Source organism: Gossypium hirsutum, chromosome A08, assembly GCF_007990345.1.
Source record: "Gossypium hirsutum isolate 1008001.06 chromosome A08, Gossypium_hirsutum_v2.1, whole genome shotgun sequence".
NCBI classification, from domain to species: Eukaryota; Viridiplantae; Streptophyta; class Magnoliopsida; order Malvales; family Malvaceae; genus Gossypium; species Gossypium hirsutum.
In genome coordinates, this window is record NC_053431.1 from 115,075,692 (window position 1) to 115,088,713 (window position 13,022).

The following is a 13,022-nucleotide window of genomic DNA, read 5'->3' on the forward strand; positions in this document are numbered from 1 at the left end:
ACTCTGAGCGCTAGGAGGTAGGGGTTGTTTGAACATGGGCCCAACAATCCTGATAAGAAACCATCCATTCATTGGTTTTTTTTTATAAAAATAATTTAAAAAATTTAATTAATTACAAAAAGATTTTTTTTAATTAAACACTAAAATGACTTAAAATTTACAGTAAAAATTAGTAGAACCAAATGGTTTGGCGCCACCAACATGCTACATCAACATCTAGGATAAGAAAATTATTCTTTTAGTGAAGCTTTGTAGAATGGCGCCACCTATATAAATATAAGGGAAATATTATAATTTTTGAAAAAATGGGAGGCTTTAAAAACAATTTTCTATTTTCTGGTGGAGCCAATTTAATTGGCGCCACCAGATTTCGATGGCTGACACACCCTGCTTGTTTTATTTTACTTTGTTTTTTTTTACTTTTGTCCTATTTTTTTCTTTTTTTTTTAAGTTTTATATTTTTTCTTATTTATTTTTTCTTATTAATTTTCAAAAGCTTGAAATGTGTATTTGAAATGTTTTATAATATATATTTTTTAAAATTTAAATATATATATTTGAAATTATTTTTAAAATTTTAAATATTATTTTTTAAATATTAAATATATTTTTTAATAATATAAAACATTTAAATATTTTAAAAATATGACCTTTCAAATTTATTATTAGTTTTATAATATTTTAAATATTTTTAAATTTTAATATATATTTTAAACATTTAAATATTATTAATTTTTACAAAGTGATTAAATTTAGTAATTTTTATATTTTTATAAACATTTAAATATTATTAATTTAAACATTTAAATTTAGTAATTTTTATATTTTTGAGATAGGAAAAGCTTAATTTCTTTATTTGAGTGATTAAATTAAAAGAAAACCAAAGTTTAGAAAATTACCTATGGATGAATCTGCTGTAAATTGAAAATTTTTGATAGAAAATTTTTACAAAGTGATTTTTAGTGAAAACATGTGTAGGGACTAAATTGCAAAGTAGTGAAATTATTCGAAAAATTCTAAAATTTATGAAATACATGTGCTGTAAAAGTTATATTGGAATTTTGAATAAGCTTGGAATAAGGAGTAAATTGCATGAATTTCAATTTCCGAGCCTAGGGATGAAATTGGAATTAATTAAAAGTTTAGGGGCAAAATGATACTTTTGCCTAAAATGTGAAAGGGGCTTGATTGAATGTAAAAATCATAGAATTGATGATTAAATTTATTTATATAGATCCAGAAGTGTCGAACAAAGAAAAAGATCGAGGGAAAGAAAAAGTTTCGGTTTAGTAGATACGATCAATTGTCAAGGTAAGTTCGTATAACTAAATTGAGCATGTAAATGTGTTGAATTGATTGTTAAACTATGTGCATCATGTCTTGTATTTGGTAAGTACATGTAATGAACAATTATTGATTTGTGGCTTATATAAATGATGAAATAGTGCATGAATCCGTTTGAATATTGATTCCCGACTGGACAGGTGATTACCGTGAATATGAGATCTTGCATATGTTGCAGTAAAGGTTGTTCTGAAAGGATAATCTTTTGATCTCATTATGAAAAGGAAACTAACCCGAAAGGGTAATACTTGAAAAGGATTTGTGTACCCAAATGGTACAACTTGGAATGGTTATGTACACTTTGTGTGTACACTTGGAAAGGTTAGGTATACTTTGCGTATACCATATGAAAAGGAAAGGTATACTTTGTGTGTAGCACTTGGAAAGGAATGCACACCTCAAGTGTACAATTGGAAAAGGAAAGGTTCATCGGAAATTCAATAATTCAGCGGTAACGATATACATAGTGATATAAAAAGAAATGGCAGGATGAGCTCATCTATGCATTTTAGTGTTTTTAAAAACTAATCAATTGGTTGAATGATTGTGTATAGGCCTTATTTGCTAATTGACTAAGTTAATGGATATATTACTTAATGTGTAAATTACTTGATGAACATGAAGGGTAAGTGTATTTTGGTTATATGAACTTACTAAGCATTAATGCTTACTAGGTTTATTTTTTCGGTTTTATAGTGCTCAAAGCTCGTGAAGGTTGGATTTCGGGTCGGAGTTATCATCACACTATCTACCCCTTGATTTTAGTAAAAATGTTAGACTTATTTTGATATAATGGCATGTATAGACTAATGTAGACAAGTAATACTTAGAAATGATGGTTTGTAATCTAGCCATTAGAATGGCTAGTAATGTATGTTTTAATGATGATATGGTATGGTATTGTATCATGAGTTGTTTTTGGTTAATCAAGTTAATTAAAACCATCCATGAATACAAATTGTCAAATTTTATGTAAAAGTAAGTTTAGAAGTATGATTGAAAATAGGAACATATCAATTTGAATATTGGAAATTAGTTGAAATGGATGGTATATACTTGTAAGTTTTCATGCAGGGAATTGGTTAAGTTTGGGCGAGAAATAGGGCTAGGAAATGGCCTTATTTCGTCCACACGGGCAAAACACACGAGCGTGTGTCTAGACCGTGTGTGACACACGATAATTCCACGGGCGTGTGAAATGACCGTGTCCCCTGTATCCTTAAAAATGGTGAAAACTGGCTTAAAAATAGTGAAAAATTAGTTTACCACACGGCCTAGCCACATGGGTGTGTGCCCCTTTGATACTTAAGAAATTGCATGTCAGAATTCCACACGGGCTGGCCATCTGGCCATGGGATCCCCATGGGCTGGCCATACGGCCATGTCCCAAGCCACACGAGCGTATGCCCCTATCTTCAAGGTAAAATTTCCAAAGTTGCCGGTTTAGTCCTGAACCACTTCCAAAGCATTATTGGGCCTCGTAGGCCCATATTAGGGACTTTATGGTGAAATATGAAATTTTTTTATTTGGAATGCAAATATTTTACTCGGTTTTATATAAATGCTAGTGTATAAGTCTGATAATTCCTCGTAATCATATTCCAGTGACGGATACGGGTTAGGGGTGTTGCAATTATATTTACGTATTTATTATAAAAAGATTATAAGTTATACATAAAAAAGCAAGGGGTTGAAAAAACCATTCATAAAAAAAAAAACAAATCAATTAAGTCCTCATTAAAAATTTGTACCAAATAGAGCCCTTATCAATGACAAGTTAATCAATTAAGGCCTCGTTAATTGATAACCCGATAAAATAAATTTATTTTACTCTTGTTTTATGTAGAATTGGAATCTCTTCTTTTATAATTTAATTATTTTAGGTATAAAAGTTGTGTTTAATTTTTTTCGTTCAAGTTCAATTTTATCTTAAGTTTGTATTATTGTGTCTATTTCCAAACTAATTGTTCATATGGTGGTTGTTAAGGTTGTGAGGGAGCTTGGAGATATCTTTTAGAAAAAAATAAAGTGGAAGCAAACGTGAAGAAAAATCGTCCTTAACAACCTACTCATCACTTGTGTGGTAATCTTTCCCTCTTAGGCGGCCAACTTCAAACCACAAAGAAAAGTTCACTTGGTCATCTTGCTTTCCACCTAGACTTTAGTGGATAAGCTTCTCCACTTCAGTAGTCCAAGTTAATTCTAAATTTGGTGTCTTGACTCCATCAACTTTAATGAATGGATGCTTCCATCCAAGAAGAGTCGATCTACAATCTTACTCATCAATTGGCTTGATAAAAGTCATCATTCTCGTCTTCTAGTAAGCATAATTAGCATCATTGAGTATAGGCGGGGTGCCATTGATAAACCTTCCATTGCAAGCAAATATCAAACCCAAAAAATTCACTAGATGTGTTTAGTGAGAGGCTATAATACCAAATGAAATTTCTAATATGATATTTGTAAGAAAAACACCAGCAGTGCTGAAAGTAGTGCTAAAGACTAGAGTCAACTGCTTCAGGCATTGAGTATAACCAAGGAAACAAATGACTCACTATGTTTGCGTAGTTCAGTTTTCCTACATCTACCGGGCCTTTCCTAGCGAAACAATCCACTATCTTAGCAACGCATAAAGTAAGTGATTTTAACCTCTAACACTTACCAGATTAGATTAATTACTTTTGTACCTAAGATATATATGACTCTCCACTAAGTTTTCCCCTGAAAACTTAATTTTGTACTCAATGAACTCACAAAAAATGTTCCTCAATGGACAAGATTAAGTGTCTCAAATCAGTACATCACCTATACAAGTCTCCTCCATTTGTAAGGAGCCGAGGCTTGCTAACATACTATATAAATTACAATAAATCTTCTCAAGGAACCATTAAGATAATAAACATAAAAAATATCTCTAATGAGCTCAAGATAAGTATGAATATTCAGGATATACTTTCAAGTATTTTCCAATTTGATCCAATGTCAACAAAGTTGGGAAGTTGATTCCTTAATCCAAATCCAAACCAATCTCTAAGAAATGTTGCTATATGTAGTTTGGATACCAATGATGGACTTACAATCTTCTAAAGTGTCAACTAGAATTAAAGCTTAAAGATTTTTTTGGCCAACTAAAACATGGTAAGTTTTTGAGTTGAACAATGTTAGACACCAGTTGCTATTGCTCCTTGACATTACTCAAAAATTTCCTCAACAATAAAAATACAAAAAAAAAACTTTACCAAAAAGAGTACTAACAAGGCTACAATTTTCAAAAGAGATATGGATTTTCAAATTTCTAGAAACCTTTTTCAGTTTGACAATTGGATGCCTAGAAGTTGATTTTTTTTTCATGCATTAACCTCTCCCGGTTTCTATATGTAGTGAAGTAACTTGCCCACTACATGAAAATTTATTAAATAAGTATCATTTCAATAAAATGCTTATGCCAAATTTTTTAATTATATATTTTTCTAAAAAAAATATGAATCAGTATTTTCAATGTAATTTTTATTATTACATGACTACCAGTTGAATTTTTTTTAATTTCAAAATGTCACAGTAATGAGTCTAATAGAAGAATTTTAATAATAGTAACAACAGAACCTGAATTTTTAACTCCAAAAAATCAATAGACTAAATCCTTGAAAATAAAAGTAGAAGTTTAAAATACAATAATAATAAAAATAGGGTAAACTGTATAAATAGTCAGTCAACTATTAGCATGTTTCTAATTATATATAAATTGATAAAAATTGAAAGTTGTTTAAAATTTTTAAATTTTCTAAAAATTAAATAAAAGTAGATAAAATTTTTAAAAATAAATAAAGTGAGAGAAAATTATCAAAAATTATTTTTTATCCTCCAATTTTTTCTTGTATTATTAATATAGAAATATCCATTATCTATTCTTTAAAAAAAATAATTGCCCACTAAATGACAAAAAAAATCTAAAAATGACAAAAGAAACAATTTTCAAAATATTAGGGATCAAATTGTAATTTTTTTAATTAAGTGATCAAAACAAAAATTTTCTATTGTTTAGTGGCTAATGGCATGTTTAATCTTGAACAAAAATGAAAAAAATTATTTTTTCTCTAAAAAAATTATTTACGTAACATAGAATAGATTCCAACTTTATTAACTGCTTCCAAAATTGAAGCAAAAAAAAAATGAAGGAAGATGAAGCTAGCGGACCTTCAAACAGAGAACTATATGCATTGTTACACTTATCTCCAGATGCCTCCGATAAAGAAGTTCATAGAGTTATCAACAATGGGCTCAAGTTTATCACCACAAATATCAAGCTCCACATGTAAGTTTTCCTCATCCAACAAAATTTTTAGTACTTTTTCAAGTCGAGATTAATGTTTCTTTAAAAAAAATTTGGTTTAGATGAAAAAAACTGCTACGGAGAATTTCCAAAGGATATGTGAAGCATATAATATATTATCTGATGAGAACAAGAGGCAAATATACGATATTTATGGTATGGAAGGTTTGAATTCTAGATTAGAGCTTGGCCTAAAGTTGAATAAAGTGGAAGAGTTAAAAGAACAACTCGAAAAGTTAAGACGCATGGAGGAACAAAAAAAGATGTCGACTCATTTTCTTTTGCCTACGGGTACAATTTTGGCTAATTTATCACTGCCTCAATATCTAAATGGTGATAGCATTATGGGAGGGTATTGCCCCCATTTTTTTGTGTTCTTAATTTGATTGATTTAGTTGAATGCTTGTTAGTTCATGTTTCTTTATAATTGCATTACATTAATATAGCGTGTTGAATTGTTTTTCTTTAAACTTTAGAATGGTTATGACTAGTTAAGTTCATTCTTAATTATCAAAACATAATACTCTTACAATTGGTAGAATTTGAGAGTCAAAGGAAATTTCAGTGGTAGGGTTGCCTCAGTTGTATTTAGGCATGCAATTTCTTCAACTTCTTCCATAGAACTTATGGGATCAGTTGCCTTATGTAGTATTATTGGGGTGCAGACAACACGGTAGGCATTTGGGGTTTAACTCTATTTGTTTACTATGTAGTAGTTTTTACTTTGTATCCTCATTCTCTCCTCTCTTTTTTCCCAACCAGTTATCATTACACTTAACTGCCACAATGGCCATTTCAAAGTCTCTACATGATGGTTCAATTAATCTTTTAAATTCCTGAACTCATCAACTCTTCGATAAAGCAAGTGGAAATGTATGCCTTTTTTATTTTTAATTTAAGTTGGATTATCATTCTTCACCAGGAAATTGTGAAAGGCTAACTCTTAATTTTAGCTGATATGTTTGGGGCTCTATTCTTAATCAATTGGTTTTTGGTCTTCATCACTTTTACAGATAGTGCAAGGTCCAGAGTCATATATTATGGTTGGATGGAAAATGAAATAAGATAATATGTTTGCTGGTGGAGATGTGAATGTGAGTCAATGTTCACTATTTTTTTTACCAAATTTATTGTAGAATAACTAAAAAAAAAAGAAAATACCAGTGTAGCTTCCTTTAAGAAAATATATCAAATTTTCTATAAATTATAATAGGCTAGAAGATACCCTTGATACCCAAAAGACTTTTTGTATAGTTTTTATACTTAGATTCTCTTGTTCCTGGACTAGGGTAGACCCTTAAAGCTACATTTTTTTACGCTCTTAACTCAAAATAGTCAATAAGCATCCAGAATTTTCTAGTGAAATATTAGTGTCTTATGATTGTTTATGCATTAGAACTTGACTTTGAATGGAGATCAACTATGAAATTTGTCAAAAAGCTTATAAAATTTAGAGCTATAATTGGTAGGCACATTGATGCTGATTATCATTTATCAATATTATTGTTTCAACCTCCTATGGGGATAAGGACAAATGGATGGTCCTTTTGAATATTCTAATGATACCATATCATTAGTACTCTTGCCTTTCTTAGTCCACCTTTTCCATTTATTTTCCCTAATGCCTCGTATTCTTGTTTATTACTTTTTTCCAGCATGATCCTAGTTGCATTTATTTTTAATAATTCCATTCACCTTAAGAATTGCAGTTTGTCACTCATTCTTTTGGGATATCCACTTGCTATACTCATTGTTGTTCCTTAAAATCTCATGTTCGTATTGTAGGTAGATATAGGCGGTATGCTTGTATAATTGATAGCGATGATTGATATGCTAGGCAAGTTGGTATTTATTCTTTTATGTTGTTTATGATGATAATGAATTTCTATTGTATTGTGTAGATAAAATCTAGTGTACTTTTTAGAATGACATGTTTCTTCCACTCTACTTATGAGCTTTACATATATGATATATTGCATGATCTGAACAATGAGATATGCTTGGGTGGTATTCAATATTGTAATAAGGACGATACTTAACAAATGCATATTAAAATCTTTTGCATAAGTGTCATTTTCTTACTGAGTGTTTGTCCTAATAGCAGATAGAAACAATTCTTCTATTGTCATTCCATTGGAAGTGGATAAGTGGTTTAATAGTTCTTATAAAATTAGACATTCAAAGGGGATATTTCCCAATATGAGAAGGAGAAAGTATCATACGCGTTCGATAAGAATCGGGTTAAAATAATTGAAACACAACCTGAAGTCGATGTACACTTGTCATGTTTGCTTAATTTATTTGTAAACTCAATAAAATTGTTGAGATGTACTTAATTCCAACCTAAATGATCAGTTTGCTTATTTGTATTTGTTAAGCAAACTAACAAAGCAGCATAAAGTAATTAGGCTTTCAAATATGTGCTTATTCCAAATACTTCAATGGAATACAAAAAAGCCATAAAAGTGTATTATTGCTAACATTCCCTTTATACACCAAGATACCAAGTTGTTTAATGCTCTCACTTAGCTGTAGCACTTTGAAGAATTCAAATTTATTTCTTAAATTGAGTAACTATTTTTGTTTAGTTAGTTAGAACGATGGTTGCTAAGCTTAAGAATCTGCATTGACTTTTGTTTTCTCCCCAACACTTCTCTTGAGGTTGAAATCAGTGGCGGGAGGAAAGTGTCGAATTTTAGCACTATTCGCATGTTGTATACAATTGGGATTTGGGTAATTACTTCTGTCTTGCACATTATAATGCCATAATTTGGTAAAGTCCTAATTATTAGTAATTATAGCAATGACGAAATATTGTATTCCTACACCCAACCAAGGGTTATCATTTTGTTGGCACTATTGTATTATATATACTTGTCTAGTTAGTTCATGCTTTATATGTATGATAAAAGGCAAAAATCATAAAGGTCATTAAATATTAAATCTTTTCTTTTGTTGCCCAGAGTATTTTTTAGAAATTTGAGTTGCGTCGTGGAAGTCAAAAGTTAGTTATTCCTATAAGAATATTGATGTCATTTTGCATATTTCATAGGTATTTTCTATCTAAAGCATAAAATTACCTTTTTTTTAAAAAAATCATAGATATTATTTTTTTCATTTGACACTTTGATGTGTAGTACTTTTCTTCCAGTGTGAAGTTTAACAAGGATTGGTTCGAAATTGAGATTTGTGCTTGTGTAGAATTTCATATGGGATCTAATTGTCTATCTTTGCATTATTTTCAGTTCTCAAAACTGAAACGCTTTAAAATTGAACCAGCAAGTATGTTATGTAACTTTATGATATTATCGTTTAGAAAATTTTGCCTGGCTGTCGATGTGTAATAGAAATTATAAGTCCGGTTGTCAATATGTAGTAGAAATTAAAATATGTAATTGCAAGTGTATATGACTTAATTTTCTATTGGGTGAATTAGAATCAAATGGTGTACACTTGAGTAATATATCACTAGGAAAATATATATGTTGTTATGATATAATATGCCATGGGTTAGACACAAATGTGTATATGGATGAACTTTTATATTCATGTATTGAAGCATATTAATTGTTAACCAAATGTTGTATCTAAGCATGGTTTAAGTAAAAGAAATTGTAGACTTACTGCAAGGAAGAACTTTAGAAATTTAGTTTTTATTGTTGGGATTTTTTTAATAAAGATTAATCTCTCGTAGTGATTAAAAGTCTTGCATTTTAATTTGTTGCTTATGTTGTTATGTGCAGATTTTGCTTTCCAGGCACTTTAACTATGTGTTAGCTACTGGGGCATTTGTAATTCCAACATCAATTTACTTTCTACTCAAGGTAACCACTTCTATTACTCCTTACAGTTTAGGCCAATCGCTTATGCAGTTTGAATGGTGTTCTTTATTCCATTTCCTTTTGGATAAATTGAATAAGTTATTTAGATATTAGGTGCATGGATATACTCTTAGTTCTTGTATAAGAACTATTATTTTAGAAGTTATTTTGTACCCAATTCAAGCTAAATATCATCTACAGAGGATAAACTAGTTATGTCTCTAAATTTTCTTGCTTTTGTCTTTTATAATTTTATTTGTTTTTACATAAATGACTATCATTATATGCACACATCAGAAATTTGTTTTTAAACCATATTACCTTAAGAGGGAAAAGCAAAAGAACTTAAAAAATATAGAAAGGACTGCCACCGAGGTATTTTTATTGGAATGCATTAGGATTCCTAATTTTATTACCTTTTGGCCTATTATTACTTTCTTCTAGATACTTGAAATCTTCTTTTGTTGTATACTTACTATGTAACTTATTTCTAGTTATATGTTTATGTAGTTGGTCATAGTATTTCTCATATAAATGAAAGTTGAGATGTAATCCACGTTGTCTTTCACCATAATTTTCAAAGCCATGATTGAATTCCTATATGTTTTGGCAGGAAGGTGGTGCATATAACAATTTTGAGATTAAATATTGGTGTTGCATACTTTTTTTATAAGCAAATAAGTTGTGTTCAAATAATTTTAAGAATATATTTTTACTTGGTGTGTATAAAGGTCCGAGAGGCAAGGAATGCAGTTGCAAAAGCTCAATAGTTGTTAGAAAATGTGACCAACAGAAAAAGAAATAAGCAACAAGAAACAGGTGGACTTGTTATTACTAATGCAATTTATGAAAATCGTAAAGCTTTGAAGAAAGGAGATGAGCTGAGAGAAGCAAACAATGAATTACCTTACAAGTGTTGGATGTAACATTATCTCTAAATTTCCTCGTTAACAATTTAGGGAAACTTAAAGCTTGTTTCTTTGACTATATGATAATGTATGTCATTTGGTTTATTGTGATAATGCCTTATGTTTAATTAGCCAATAACTCAAGAAATTTGGAAGACAAAATTCCCACTGAATAAGCTATGGAAGTTGTGCACCAAAAACCATCCAACATGGGTTCTTTCAATTTTAAGACTCTTGAAACATGTATTTTGTAAATACAGAAGCCAATTGAATAATTTGACTATGGATACATTTTAGTTTGTTTATTGGCTTCATATGCATCTGAAAATCTAGTAGTTGATAGATCCCATTACCAAAACTTATCTTTTGTATTGACACAGTTTCATGGTGGTGTAAAGAAGTCAGGCATTATGGGCTTCTACGATCCTTGCCCTAGGGAATCTAAGCAATTACATGTTGAGTACACTTATTGCAGTGACAGATATGAGGTACTACGGACTAATCACTTTTATTTTTTTTGAACAAAATTATTTTGATAAATGGTAACGAAGAAGGATATTGACCAACTTGAAATTTTAGAATCATGTTGTTGTAGATGATTACGAGGAGTTGCAAATACCTAAATTGGTGCACAAAATCTGAATTTACAAATTTTCACATGATTCTCTTTTTGACTCTGACAATTTTGTACACCAGACATGCTTCAAGGTACCACAAGTTTCAGTCATATAAATTCATTAGATTGGATCGTTCGCAACCTGAATAGAAGCATTGAATGGTATTTTATTTGGTGTAATTTTGTGATTGCTGAATAAATTCCTTGTTTATGTGATTTTGCCTCTAATTCAAACACCTCAGCAATCCTTTCAAGATTAAAGTTGGTGAACCTTCCCTAAATATTTCAAGATTGGGAGATGCCTCTGTTTTCTGCCTTAGATTAGTCTAATCATTGTTTTATTTTTATTTTTATTTTTATTGTTGACATATCGATAACATACTTTTAGAATAAGAGAATGGTTTGTAGATACTATGGATTTTGTAATTATTAGATGTCACGAATTAAGAATAGTTGGGAAAGCAACTAAATTAAACCCTGTTTTGTGTGCAATTTACTATCACCATGTAAAGTTGTTAACAAACAAATTGGAATTGTTCAAATAAAAGCATAAAAATTCAAAAAACTATAAAAAATTTTAAAAAATATATATCCTAAAAGGACAAATGGCAAATCTTCTACTTCATGTTATTCCCTTATGCCCAACTTTATGCAATTTCCTTTTATGGTTTCGGGCTCACTTTCTTTTACCTTTCTTCTACATAAAAATTGCAAATTTGATGACAAATCAAGTTAAAACATTCATCGTTTCTCTAAAAAACTTAGTCCTTCACTTATTCCGCAACAATCCCACCATTTTTCATTAATCAAACCTGAAAATGGCAAATATTAAACCCTTAAAGTTGTATCCAAGTTTCCCATTTGGGTATTTATTGAATCCCATTAGTTCAAATGGGTTAGCTACCATGAGGATCGAGGAGGGGGGAGTAGAGACTTTTTCTTCGGTGAGAATTTTGTGGGAAAGCTTTATTTCCTCTATCTTTTTTCTATATTTATTCAAATATTTTGGAAATATATAATATGGAATTAAATTTTCCCTTTTTATTTTATTTTGGAACAAAGCTTGATTTGAGGATTAGAATGAAATGTTTTATGATGTTTTTCTTGGTTTAATGGTGTGAAGTTAATGTTCTTTCTTTATACGGTTTCATTTCTCTTTTATGATTTTTATTTTTTTTACATTTTTATAACTTTTTTAATTTTTATTTATTTTCAAAAAAAATAAAAATTTTTATCAAAAAATCAATTTTAAATAATTTCCTATTTTATCTTTTATTTTATCTATTTTTTCATTTTCTAAATTGGGACTAAATTGATAATTTTTTTAAACAATGAAAGTTAAATTTGTTGAATTTTTTAGAACTAGGATTAAATTGATAGAATATGTAAATATTGGAGGGATAATTTTATTATTATGCCAATAAAAAATCCACATCATACTCCTATTATGGACTTAACAATAGAGAGACAAAAATCAAATTTTGAAAATGTTTGTGACTAAATAAAAAAATTAATTGGGTGACCAAAAAAAAAACTCTCATAATTGGATGACTATGCATGTAGTTTACCCAAAAAATATAATACTAACTATTTTAGGATTTTTTTATTATAACTAGTTGCAATGCACAAATTTATTGTTTTTAATATTAAAAATATATTTAATAATTTACATTATTTTTTGTTACATAAACATTTATTTTTTTATAGTATTTATTTAAAGTTTTCATTTTAAGTTACGCCACATAAGATATTATGTGTCATTTAATAAGTAAATTAAGACTTTAGTAACGAAATGACCTAATTGATATAACCTCAATAGTTTAGGGGTGTAATTAGAATTATTTGAAGTTTAGGGACCAATTTAGAATGAGGATCATAGTTTGAGGATGCTTGGTGCAATAAACCCAAGTTTTCTTCTTAAATTTAGCTACGTGTCATTTAATAGTTAAATAAACGGTTTTAATAACTAATGGACTTTATTGATATAACATTGATAATTTAGG

The 13,022-nt window shown here is 29.4% G+C and overlaps 1 pseudogene; it reads left to right on the top strand.

The window, feature by feature from the left end:
- The first annotated feature begins 5,513 nt into the window (after positions 1-5,513).
- On the top strand, positions 5,514-11,238 carry LOC107934075 (chaperone protein dnaJ 13-like; annotated as a pseudogene).
- Positions 11,239-13,022: the final 1,784 nt, after the last annotated feature.